This window comes from Schistocerca nitens, chromosome 6 (assembly GCF_023898315.1).
Source record: "Schistocerca nitens isolate TAMUIC-IGC-003100 chromosome 6, iqSchNite1.1, whole genome shotgun sequence".
NCBI classification, from domain to species: Eukaryota; Metazoa; Arthropoda; class Insecta; order Orthoptera; family Acrididae; genus Schistocerca; species Schistocerca nitens.
In genome coordinates this window covers 307,105,068-307,119,140 of record NC_064619.1, presented here as the reverse complement: position 1 = coordinate 307,119,140, position 14,073 = coordinate 307,105,068, and positions in this window count along the sequence as shown.

Here is a 14,073-nt window from a genome sequence, read left to right as displayed (position 1 = left end):
TATTAAATGAATTTCGTGCACGCGCACAGAAGGTAAGGAAATACTGCTAGCCACACACCTAAATACAGTTAAGTTGCCAAGTGGCAAGCAAATTAAGAGTCTGTAAAACAGAAATCTTTTATGATAATAACTTTAACGCAGCCATTATGTATACAACTTAGTCCATAATCCAAGACCAAGGCGCCACCCCGTTCTCCGTTGTCTCAACAGTATTACAAATATGGTTACTCTATTGGGAAGTTTCCTTCGTTCATCAACTGATCGGTCCCGGCCATAAACAAATTGAACTGCTGGCCCAACAACATGGAAGAAAAGGCAGCCAAATACAGGACCCGAGGACTAGTGTACTAAAACAGACTAAGTTTAACATTACTAAGAAGCAATAGTTGGCCACACCAAAAGCATATATTGCTTAAATGGGCACTTGGCATATGACCACTGATAGAATGCTAAATTCCGTTACCTGACAACAATGAAAATTGAATGTACCAAGTTACTGCCAGTCTGCACGAATAATGTTGAATGTATGTCATTACAGCTATCACACCACGGCAAAGGAACGTTTACAGTTGTGAATCTTGACAGACTAGCCCATTAAATTCAGCTGACCAAGCTATACCACAAAGTCACGTGCAAAAGTATGCCGCAGCCTACTGTACTTGTGACACCTTTAACCATCGAACACAGTTCCAAGCATTAAGCTCGATTCATAAGAACCATTCACAACCAGCTTGAAACCCAATTCGCCACTTTACGAACATTCGTTACACAGATTTGTCCGAAGCGCAACGAGGCTCACCGTTCCGGAATCGGTCCCATGGGGCAGCGTACATAGTGGTATCAATAGACCCGAGGCCACCACTTCATAGCTCCGTGGACCACTTCAGCGAAAGACAATTGTAGCCAACCAAGGGAGCAGCAGCCGACTGACTACGAGTCAGTCTCCACACCCCGTGCGTGCCCACAGCACTCCTCCGAAACCCCTCTCGCCACCGCCGTCCGCACGGGTCTCTCTGCTAGCGCCGTAACCCCGACCTCTCGCTGCTAGTTTCTCTATTCGACCTCTGGAACTTCTCGTGATGATCTTATTGCCGAATGAAAGCGTCCTCTCGCACTGAGCGCCGTGGCTCAGAGTCTAATCAGTGAGTCAAAAACTGATTACTTTGGGAAAATTTTCAAAGAGGTGGTTCAAATGATTCAAATGGTTCTGAGCACTAAGGGACTTAACATCTGAGGTCATCAGTCCCCTAGAACTTAGAACTACTTAAACCTAACCAACCTAAGTACGTCACACACATCCATGCCCGAGGTAGGATTCGAACCTGCGACAGTATCAAAGAGATGAAGTGAAGCGATTTACAGAGTACTCACAATATAAATGAAAAATATAACACATTCATGAATAAAGCCCTTATTTCCATTTGATATTTTCCCCCAAAAGCAACCCGAGTGACATCAGTATACACAAAATAAAAAAATCTGTAGTTTGCTCCAAAAACAAAGTAAAAGGTATGTTTCAGACAGGAACAGCTCTTAAGAGCAAATGTAGTGAGGTCAAGTAAAAAGACAACGTGGGATTTAGAGGAGGAGGAGGCTGTTAGAAGCACAGACAGGAGCAGCAGAAAGATTTAAAAGAAAATTATATAATGGCAACAGTTGTGTGCGGAATTTCTACAGTTTTTAATAAGTAAGATGGGATTGTGAAGTTCAATAAACGCTGACACTGAATATTTCAGACCACATAATATGAGTATGACCCTAATTACGCCAGAGGAAGTAATGTCTACCATAAAATATTTCAAATAAAACAACTGCAGTGGTTACGATAAAAATTTCTAACGTTCATCAAGTAGTGTTTTTCTGAGTTAAGTAAGTACATAGTATAATGTTATTTGCGTCACCTCTCGTCTATCTTGCAACATTACCTGACTGGCTGAAATAACTATGCTGATGTTAAGCCTCTGCAGAGAAAGGAGATAAAGATACCATCAAACTTCTATCGAGTTTTATGGTTGCCAATATTCTGAAAAATCTTATAAAAATAATACAACTTATATCTGACTATAAATAAATTATTTTCATTATTCAAAAGTTACAGTTAGTATTTCGAAAGGGTCCAGATGTTGAGAAGATTATTTACACATACAGTGAGAATGTATCTAATTCATTGGAAAATAAGTTACAGACTAATGGTATATTCGGTGATCTGTCAATGGCAATTAACTGTGTAGCAAGAAATGCCACAAAATGGTTCAGATCGTATCTTAGCGACAGGAAACAAAAGATGCCAACAGAAAAGACTCCCGTACTAAACTATCTGTCAACATTAAACTGGGAACTAATTGCGTGTGGTGTTCCAGAAGGTCCTCTGCATTTTGCCGTGTTTTTAATGACCTTTCATCACTATCATTACATGATGCCAAGTGTGTTTTGTTCACATATGATACAAACATTACAATAAACAGCAAATCAAATGAAGTACAGTTCTGGAAAGATTATTTTAATAATGGTCCCTTTTCAATGCTCTGTCAGTAAACTTTGGAAAGACTCACTGTGTCAGTTTTGAATTTGTAAGAGGTTTCCACCCAGTGTATGTCTAAAGTATGATAACAAATAGAAGAAGATGACAGTGTTAAATTCTTGGAATTACAAGTTGACAAAAATTTCAGCAGGAAGGAGAATATCACTGCACTGGTGTTGTACCTACACAAATCTTTATTTGCAGTTGCGTTCCTGTCAGACATATCTGGTACAAAAATAAAAACCCTTTCATGCTTCACTTGCTTTCATTCCGTAACGTCACATTTATGTACTTCGGCATAAGATCAGTACATTCGTAGTGGTTATTACATATAAAGGTTTTCGGTTCCGTCACAGAAAAATTCGAATGCTGCACATGCAGGGCAATAGATAAAATGTGATTATAGCAGAAAAAGAAAATTGTAGACCTCAGAATACACCACACAAAATACCTAAGCAACAAACATACACTTGCACCATTTCTGTCCAAGAGCTGTCAATCTTACAAACATAACGTTAAGTGACAATCATCAGTACCTCTTAAAAAGGTTTAAAACACAACGTTAATTCACAAGCAAATGAGTAACAAGTATATGCTCCCATTATAGAATCGTAATATGGCCCAATTACACAAGGAAAATTGACTGACTATGCTAATTCAAGATAACTAAAAACAGATATTAAGAACACAGCATCACAAATTATAAAAGAAAACAATAAATTCAGAAGAAACTGTGATGAATCAAAATTTAAAAACCTGTCATCAGAAAAGATTGTCATAACAAAAGCCAATGAAGGAAATACCGCAGTGCTCATGGAAACAGAGAATACATAGGAAAAAAAACAGGTTTTCATCTCTAAAAACAAAATAAAAAAGGTAGAATCAAACCAAAAAACTTAAAAATACACTAAAAATCATAAAGCGCAGATTTTTAGACAAGAAGGAACAGAAACTTGCACAAAAAAAGTCATGAACCACCCTACATCAGATACCAGACAACATTCCATAAGACAGACGTTCTCACCTGGCCAACAGTAAATTTTAGGGCAACTCCCACAAACCTATTAACAAAACAAATACAATCATAGCTTACCCAATACTGTAAACTTGGAAATGATAGGACTGTAAGACATATACAACAGTGAACAGAACACAAGAGGGATAAAATGTTCATGCACAGCAACACTGCTTTTCTTTGATGTAGAAAGTACATACAGAGGCATCTCTGTTAATGAGACCAGGAAACTAATGAAAGAAAACATGAAAATTCAGCACTAGCACCCTCAGAAAATTGTAGATGAAACAAATTAGCAGCACAAAACTATTTACAATTCGGTCATCGTACTACATACTAGAAGAAGATTTCCCCATGGGTTCAACTGTTATAGGAACACTACGCAAAATTTTCATGAATCACATAGAAAAATTTACATTTGAAGAAGTAATAACAAGAAAAACAACGTTCCATAATGGTACAGGTACGTGGATGACATAAAATGCATGGTAGATAAATCTCAGAACAAAAGTCAACAATGACAAAAAGACATGAGTACCATTCACAAAAACAAAGTTTAAAAATGCAGAAGAAAGAGAAAAATTTCATGCGTGCAACAACAAGCAAAAACAATTACAACCATATTTTTGACGTGTACAGAAAACCCACAGCAACAGACAAAATAATAAATGCAACCCCGCACTATGGACAGAATCACAGACAAACTGCACTCAGAAACGTCCTAAACAGACTGAAAAAAATTCCGTAAATATTTCTAATTACCGAAAACTAGCTAGCCACTATAACACAGATAGCATTAAAATATGGATACAAAGAAACACTAGTAGATAAAGTTGACAAGAAAGCAAAGAAATAAATGATGAAACAAACAAATTAGATCACGCCAACACATACAGTATGATCACAAGAAAACAGCTTACAGCGACCTTTCACACTAAACTCACATGCAATACTGGTAGTATATTCATTTAACAGAAACATTATACAGAAACACATGCCACAACTGAAACTAATGACAGACAGCTAGACCTATAATCTGGTGCCTGCCAGCTCATTTATAGGCACAGTGACTGAATCTACAGTGAGATCATTTCCCGCATCATAGTACCTTGAAAGGTGGCTACACTGTCACAGCGCTCGAGATTGCGCCAAAGAGTATTATTCAGCCGCCTCCACTGGCAGTGCTAGTTGAGATGTGGTAGTGGGGAGTGCTTGTCGAGAAGTCGTAGTGGAGAGTGTTTATTGAGAAGTGGGCAGTAGGAGTTCTGATGTAGCCGTGACTAGTTGTGAGCACGTTGTATGCAGTTGTTCTGATGGGCTAGACAGCCGATGTTGTTCGATTGCGGATGTTGTAATGATCAGAGTGTATGTTTCGTCAATATATATGAAGGTAAAAAAAAATTATTATTTCAAATGTCTTTAACAATAATGCCTCTTGGTCACAGGTTCAGTCAACAAAGCATCTGGCTTGTGTTCATGTGTTAGAGTGTAATTCTGGTTTCTATGTGCAAGTATAGTATTTCAGTTTTATTTAATTAATTCAGTGTAAATGGTATTTAAAATACCTTGTCTTATTGAGGAAGAACCGTGCCAGATGTGTACGTTGAATCACACTTCCACACAGAGAACAGTTACACTTGTGTTTTGTTGTTTCGTAGGTTTTATAGTTGCTGGGGACTTAATTAATTAATTGTGTTAACGGAAGTTTTCTTTCATTCTTTGTTGTCATTTTATGCAGTCAGATTGCGTACTAATACCAGTCAGGGCCAACCGGTTACGAGACAGCGTAACCGGACAGTCAGCTACCGAAAATTAAAAATATTTGCATTATATAAATAATCAAGCCCCCATGCACGTGGCGACCGCTGCTTCGGATCGTCCCTTGGAATTCTTTTGATAGTTAAAATAGCAGACAGTAGTATTGTTGTAGTAATTTGTAGTTTAGTAATTGTAGTCTATATTGCATGTGTAGATTTGGTAATTGAACATTTGTAGTTGTCTTATCATTCTTCTAATGGTATTTTTGCAGAATTTAATTTTTGATGTCTTGTATACGGGTTTGACAATTTTGTGCAATTGTGAAGGTTTTAATTGTTCGTTAGGCGTGTTTGTCGGGAAGCATTTCGTGTGAATGGTATTGTTGGAGATAAAGTGCCATTGTGTGTAATTTTCGTATAGTAACGAGTTTTGTATGTTTTGTAAATGATTACGCGATCGATGAAAAAGGCAAAAATGATGAACAGTGAGAATGACGAAATTGTTAACATGGCGAACTCGCCAACACAGGAGAATAGTATGAAGAATAATGAAGTAGAAAGCAATTTAATAAGTCGGAAAAACAGTCCGGAACCAGTTCAAAATTTTTCACAATCAAAAAATTTTCAGAATACGAGATTAACGACAGATTCTGGAATAGTATCGGACACAGATAGCTTTAATGCTATGACGAAGGAAGTTAGTTTTACGGGAAATGTTAGGGGCGAAAAGAATTTCGACCAAGTTAATATGGAGCAGTTGATGAGTGCAATATTTAATTTGGGATCTGAATTAAAAACAGTGGGATCACAGTTAGGGTCTGAATTAAAAACAGTGGCAACACGGTTAGACTCACAAATGGGTACAATTAAAACAGAGATGGAAACAATGGAAACACGGTTAGACTCACACGGATAGGGACATGTTTCAAAAACATGAAAGATGAATTAAAGAAAGAAATTAGAGAAGAAGTACAACCGATTTTGAATTCTCACAATAATAGATTAATTGCAGTAGAGATTAGACAAAAGGAACAGGATAGAGAACAGGAAGAAAGAGATCGCGTGATAGTACAAAAATTTTCAGGGTTAAATTTACAACGTGCACACGATAAGGAAGAAATATTTGAAAGAATCGAGGAATCCGTACCAAATGACAGAATAAATAACCTAACACAACAGTATGAACAGTTAACTACTAAATGTGTCAATACTGAAACCCGAGTCGCGACACTTACGTAAGACGTAAATAAACAGAAAGAAAAAATAGGTGACTTATCGGAAAGAGTTGAGGAGATTTCAGATAAATTGACAAGTCTTAGTTTAAATGGGGACAGAGATTCAGATGATACAGCTCCATTGCCATTTGCAGAAACCGAAGAGTACCAGAACATAAATAAGCATGTTGAAAATCAGGGAAAATTTAATGAACGCGTTAAAAGGGAATTTGAGGCATACGAAAGCAAGTCAAACAAATTGAAAGCGAAATCGTAGGAAAAGACAGCAGAAGAAATTTAGAATCACAGATAACAGAGGGGTTTGAAGAAAGTAATTTATTTCATTTACGAGATGCAACAAGAGAGCGCCAGGCACGCGAACTTGACAATAATCGACATTCGGACTGGGACAGATGCGGTAGATCTTTGTCGCCACGAGGCGAAAACTTTGACTATAAACACTTTTTAACTGTTCGGAAATTTAAGATCTTTCGCAAATCTAAGAATGACATACATCCATGTTCATGGTTAGATCAATTTATGTAAGCACTTCCACCAAATTGGCCACAAAGACACAAACTGGAATTTATGTGCGGCTATTAATGTCCTCAGGGGATTCGCTACACTAAGTGAATATGTGCCGTAGCGTGCACAGGGCCCCGAGCTGTAGTGGTGCTATTTCCCTTTTAGTTTTCTGCACCGCTACCTACTCTTTACTGTTCTTTGTATCTATCAAAACAACTCTTCAACTATCAATCTATCTAGAGAGTCGGTAAAGAATAACCGCATATGACTATTTTACCCAAAAGTGATTTCGGAAATTATCGTTTGGACTTACTGTATCTTCTGCAGCATTCATTCGTTGTTTAAACGAAATTTTACCTGTTTATCTTCGTGACAATATTACTTCATATGTTGACGATATTCTTATTGCTAAACGTTCTTGGAGTGAGCACAACAAAATTTTGGATTCATTATTACGTATTTTTGCAAGAGTTGGCATTACAGTGAACTTGAAAAAATCTGAATTTGGTCGTTCTCAGGTGAAATTTCTTGGTCATATTATTTCTACAGAAGGTATTCTTCCTGATCCAGAGAAACTAGATGCTATTCGTAATTATGCTGTTCCTATTACAAAACGTGATGTTCGTAGTTTCCTTGGTGTCTGTAATTTTCTTAGACGCTTTGTTAGATTGGACAATTTGGCCACACCTCGTTTATGCAAATTATGTCAAAACGCTAAGCCGCCAACTATTTCTCACAGAACACCGTTGTTTCCTATCATTCCAGCGAAATTAAAGGACATGGCTGCAGTCGATTTGTTCTGTCCAGTGGTTCGTTCTACTAATGGTTTTGCGTACATTTTGGTAGCAGTCGAATTGACATCAAAATATGTATGTTTTACACCTTTACGCAAAGCAACAGCTCGTTCAGTATCTAATGCTTTCATCAAACATTTTCTTAAAGAAGTGGGTCATGTTGATAAAGTTATACCAGATAATGGATCACAGTTTCGCTCTAAAATTTGGCTTCGTACTCTACGGCGTCGTAAGATTAAACCAATTTTCATTTCACTTTTTCACCCTCAATCTAACGCTTCAGAGAGATGGATGAAGGAAATCAATAAATTGTGTCGACTTTATTGTCATCAGAATCACAGAACTTGGGATCAGTATCTTCGTATTTTTGAAAACATTCTGAATGAACTCCCTAATGATTCAACTTCTTTACCGCCTATATTGATATTAAAAAATAAAGCACCGACAAATCGCATTTCTGAAATCGTTCCTTTTCCGCCTTCACGGAAACTGCGGCATTCTGAAGTTGTCAACCTGGCTCTACAAAATATTGCATCTGTGGCTGCTAGAAGAGAGAAATCAGCTAAACGTCCTGGTCGTTTAAAAACATTGTCAGTTGGTCAAAAGGTGTTAATTAAGTCTCATCGTTTGTCTCACAAAGGAAAATGCTTGCGTCGCAAATTTTTTCTGCTTTATAACGGTCCATATAGAGTTCGCAAAATCATTCATGATAACACTGTCGAAGTAGAAACTCTTAAATCTCGGCGCTCTAAGGGAATACATCATATATCGAACGTTAAAATTTTTGTGGAATGACATACTTTTGAGAAACTAACAGTTATACGTAAACTCACGGAGAGTACAAGGATACCGCGCCGTGTTCTGGCGGCGGCACAAACTCAAAGCAACAGTCAAGTCTGCGCGCCGCACAAGGCAGTCGTTGACCGCAAACAATTACTTTCTACGTCACGCGTACCTACAGCTGATCGAGCGCTCAGTGCGAATGCACTGACAGCCGTAAACAAATACACAGTCTAATTTCTTCGAATAAATTCAGTATAAAGCTATAGTGACTTGATAAATTATGTTATTAACGTTCAGTATTTTTCAGGATACGGTTGTATAAAATATTTAAGAACTTCAGGTAAATTCTGTGTGTGTCCGACGTTAAGAGGACTTACTATCGAGAAAATTTCAGGAAGAATGTAATTTCGAAGAAGAAACTAATAAACTAAAATGGTAACTATTAATTGAGTTTATTTTTCAGGTAACATATTTCCACTTAGGTACGTACTTTAGACGTAATTTGCTGCTCGCGATTACGTGATTCATACTTTGTGCTAAATTTCATGTTCTATGAATTTGCTTGTGAAGCGACGTGCTTGCGTACATTAACTGTTTTGACAATGATTGATTAATGAACAGGGTTGTTATTTGTGTATATTATGCATTGCATGGCTACACTGCTTTTTCACTGATGTCATATTTTTCTATTATGTGCCTGCTGTGCGTATTTATTTAAATTATAATTGTCACCTGATTAGTTGTGCTGATATGGTTATGTATGTAAGTTTGTGATTTATCTGCTTGCGCCTTCATTTTTACTTATTAAGATTACATATGAACATTTATTTGCTTATGCTGATATGATGCTAATGAACTGTTTATTATGTAAGATGCATATTTGCTGCTTTGCGTATGGATTGCATATTTACACATTTTTGTTTTGTTGTCGTAACTACTCTTTATTTGGTATATAGAAATGCTGATATACTGTGTACGAACATGGAGTTTAGGTCACACTATGGTATTAATTATAGATTGTTCGCTTGGCAGAGCCTCGCTGTAGGGATTGTGCTGCATCCACTGGTTGACATTCTGTTCTCTACTGGTATATTTACTCGCTATTGCATGTTTTGCTTACGCTCAGTGCCTTATATTTTAAGATAAGAAAATGAACTGCTATAATTCTACGAACGACGTTGGTACAAGAAACTTCATTGAAGTCACATGAGCTGGAGGTTTTATGGAAGCTGTATAAATTCATGCTAATAGGAAGGAAGCTAACGACATGACATACCAACACTAGGTTTAGACCATTGACAGTTATTACACTGCATTCTTCGTGAGCAATTGAAATAGCAAGTGACACTTGACACAAGAAATACTCCACATGTTTGCTTCTGTTTTGTCATGATTCTTGTAGTGGTGTACACACTGTGAAGTATTATGATCATTCACACTCCGTACTCGTACTTACTTACTGAAAGTTATTCAAACTAAAGGCTGTTAGAGGTCATGTATGCATTTCTTTTATTTAATGATGGACAAGGTAACCAAAATGTATTTGATGATTCATAATGAGTAGAAGATTTGGGTCAGATGGACTACACAGAGGTTGTGTGTGGACATAGTGTCTTCGGATTGCATGGGATGATGAATTGAAGTTTGCACTAGGATTTTATCTGTACTTGTTCGAGGAGACTGACTAGAGGAAAGAGTTGTTATGGAAGCGAAATGATATTGGTGATAAGGTTTATATGTATCGACGTATTGAAGAGGTATTATTGAGGTATTGAGATTGTGTGAAGTTGATGATTATTGGAGTTTTGGTGGACAAGAGGTAAGGTAAATGATATTGATGATAAGGTTTATATGTATCGACGTAAGAGGTATTATTGAAGTATTATGATTATGTGATGCTGATGATTATTGGAGTTTTTGTGGATAAGAGGTAAAGTAAGTGAGGAGGATATTTTTTTTTGGTTTATATGGAACAAGGAGGATGAAGATAGCAGACTAGAACACTCAAGTGGAAAGAAGATTGTCTACACACACACTTTGTTAAATCACTAAGCAGTATATACTTTTTTTTTGGAGAGAGGAAGCATTTGCATATCTTGGCACACTGACAGTTGTTCAGCAACCGTACATTTTGATTTGGCTTGGCAAACATTGATCTTGACATGATGACTACGACGTTGACTAGCTATTATGACTGTTATACATTGCTGCCACTACTACTTGATACACAAGTTGAACATAAAATTTTGGACAGAATTGCATTTACACAGTTAACACTATTCAATTACACAGTAGTACTTAAATGTGGATAAAAGATGAGTGAGTGTGTTTTGTGTGTTTTCCTTTCCTAATCCCAAATAATTGGTACCGAGCTATCTCCTAAATATTATTTTACTTGTTTGTTGTGGCTGGCACTGACACCCATAAATATTATAGGTTAACTGATATTTGTGTATTTGTAATATTTAATATGACAATTATCTGATATCATTTGTGTGTTTATTATAATTTGTATGTTTAGTGTAAGAGCATTGATAATAATTTTGTAAAAGCAATTGTGTGTGCCTTCAAACTGTTGTTCGTGCTTGCACCTATTCAACATTGCTGGGTGCCATTTGGAAATGTATAATTTCTGCTGATGAACTCTGATGAACTGTCTGATTAGTGATAGTGAATATTATGGACTGTTACCTGCACTTGTTCAACATAATGGGTGCCACTGTTGGAACTGCTTCTACTGAAATGATGTCGCTTGTTGGTGTCTGCACCTGTTCAACGTTACTGGGTGCCACTAATGGAACTGCTTCTACTGAAATGATGTCACTTGTTGGTGTCTGCGCCTGCTCGCCATTGCTGGGTGCCACTGTTGGAGCTGTTTAAATGCTGCTGATGAAATGTTATGAGACTGCGATTTGCACCTGTTGATCATTGCTGGGTGCTACTGTTGGAACTGTCAACTACTCTGAGGAGTTCAACTTGTTTATTGAACTATTGAAAGAATTTTATCTGAATATTTGTATAAACTGATCTGTTGTGTGTTTACTGTTTAGGAAATGTTATGAGACTCTTACCTGCACATGTTCGTCATTGCTGACGCTATGGATTGAATTGTTTAACCACATGATACTTGTGTAAACTATTATGTAAAATCATATGTATGCAATCATTTGTATCCCTTACTGTATTTTATGTATTAGGTTATTGAAGGGTCAGTGCAAAGCCAAAAATTTATTTAGTTATGTGATATTTACTTATTAATATCACTTTTTAATTTTTGTCTGTATTTTTTGGACGAATTTGGTGGTATTTTCACCACCAATACTGGCAAAAATACCATCAAATTCTAGCCTGTGGAGGAGGGGCATATGAAAGGTGGCTACACTGTCACAGCGCCAGAGATTGCGCCAAAGAGTATTATTCAGCCGCCTCCACTGGCAGTGCTTGTTGAGATGTGGTAGTGGGGAGTGCTTGTCGAGAAGTCGTAGTGGAGAGTGTTTATTGAGAAGTGGGCAGTAGGAGTTCTGATGTAGCCGTGACTAGTTGTGAGCACGTTGTATGCAGTTGTTCTGATGGGCTAGACAGCCGATGCTGTTCGATTGCGGATGTTGTAATGATCAGAGTGTATGTTTCGTCAATATATATGAAAGTAAAAAAAAAAAAAAAATATTATTTCAAATGTCTTTAACAATAATGCCTCTTGGTCACAGGTTCAGTCAACAAAGCATCTGGCTTGTGTTCATGTATTAGAGTGGAATTCTGGTTTCTATGTGCAAGTATAGTATTTCAGTTTTATTTAATTAATTCAGTGTAAAAGGTTTTTAAAATACCTTGTCTTATTGAGGAAGAACCGTGCCAGATGTGTACGTTGAATCACACTTCCACACAGAGAACAGTTACACTTGTGTTTTGTTGTTTCGTAGGTTTTATAGTTGCTGGGGACTTAATTAATTAATTGTGTTAACGGAAGTTTTCTTTCATTCTTTGTTGTTATTCTATGCAGTCAAATTGCGCACTAATACCAGTCAGAGCCAACCGGTTACGAGACAGCGTAACCGGACAGTCAGCTACCGAAAATTAAAAATATTTGCATTATATATAATTAAGCCCCCATGCAACCTCTCTCATTATCTCCCCTCTTTCACCTCTTTTCCTCCATCTCATTGCCAGCTCACTCTCTGTTCCCCTACTTTCCATTCAGCATTCATTCATCTTCTCCCCCCTCCTCATCTCTCCCACTTACTAACCACTTAGAATTTCATCTCCATCACTATTCCTTCACTTCATATTCACATTAAATAATTGGTTCAGAATGGTTCAAATGGCTCTGAGCACTATGGGACTTAACATCTGAGGTCATCAGTCCCCTAGAACTTAGAACTACTTAAACCTAACTAATCTAAGGACACCACACACATCCATGCCCGAGGAAGGATTCGAACCTGCGACCGTAGCAGTCGCGCGGTTCCGGACTGAAGCGCCTAGAACCGCTCTGCCACCGCGGCCGGCATTAAATAATTACACAGTAACATAATTCTACGATATACCTCACATAGGACGAATCACAATGGAAGATAACATTTTTAGATGAAGGGAAAACCAAAACTAGTATTGGAGTTGATGGCACTAGCCACAAAAGAAAACACTGTCTTGTTTACTCAAACTACTTTCTCACAGGGAAGATGGCATTCTTCACTCCATAGATCGAAACTTCTATTAATTAAACTCAACTCTCTTACACTCACAGTTTTAAAAAGTCTAATTATTATGTTATGTTCAGTCCTTTTGGAGCAGTGCACTGGGAGTGGCTACTAATTCTCTTTGAAATTGTAAGTCTTGTGTGTCTCCTAAACAATTAAGCGCCTGTAGCATGAAACATATTTAATTTCACCAAGTGTGTTATATAAAAAGGGCAAATTTAGTGTCTTGCGCACCCCTCCCATTTGGTAAAGTTATGCGTACTAGTGAGTTGCACTTATTTTTCATTTTGTGATCACTCATTAGACTAGCATTCATTTTTTGCAAACGCACTGTTGTTGCACCTCAACAGAGTTGCGACAGGGAGAGCTGCAATACATCTGGCTTTCCTGAGATTTGTCCTCATTTTCAGGGCGTCTGAGGACGTCCAGGAATTTTTATACAACTGTCGCAAGTTTTCAAAACTGGACGCTTTTGTCTGGAGAAATTTATACAAACTTCTCGAACGAAGCCAGACCTTATCTGTGTCTGGAGAAATTCGATTGACTGGAAACAGATTTTTAATAAGTCATAGTAGTTTCGTTCATTTTATATAAAAAAAGCAGAAAACACGCTTAGACGCTCTCCTATGCGCGTATTTTCCATGTATATTTATTAAGAAAAAATGAGAAGCCGGCCGCTAATAGTCGATGATCACACGCATCGCACTACCGTCCCACCCTCCAGACAACTGGGCGCAGGAAAACCAATTGTGCTCGTGAACGTTTCA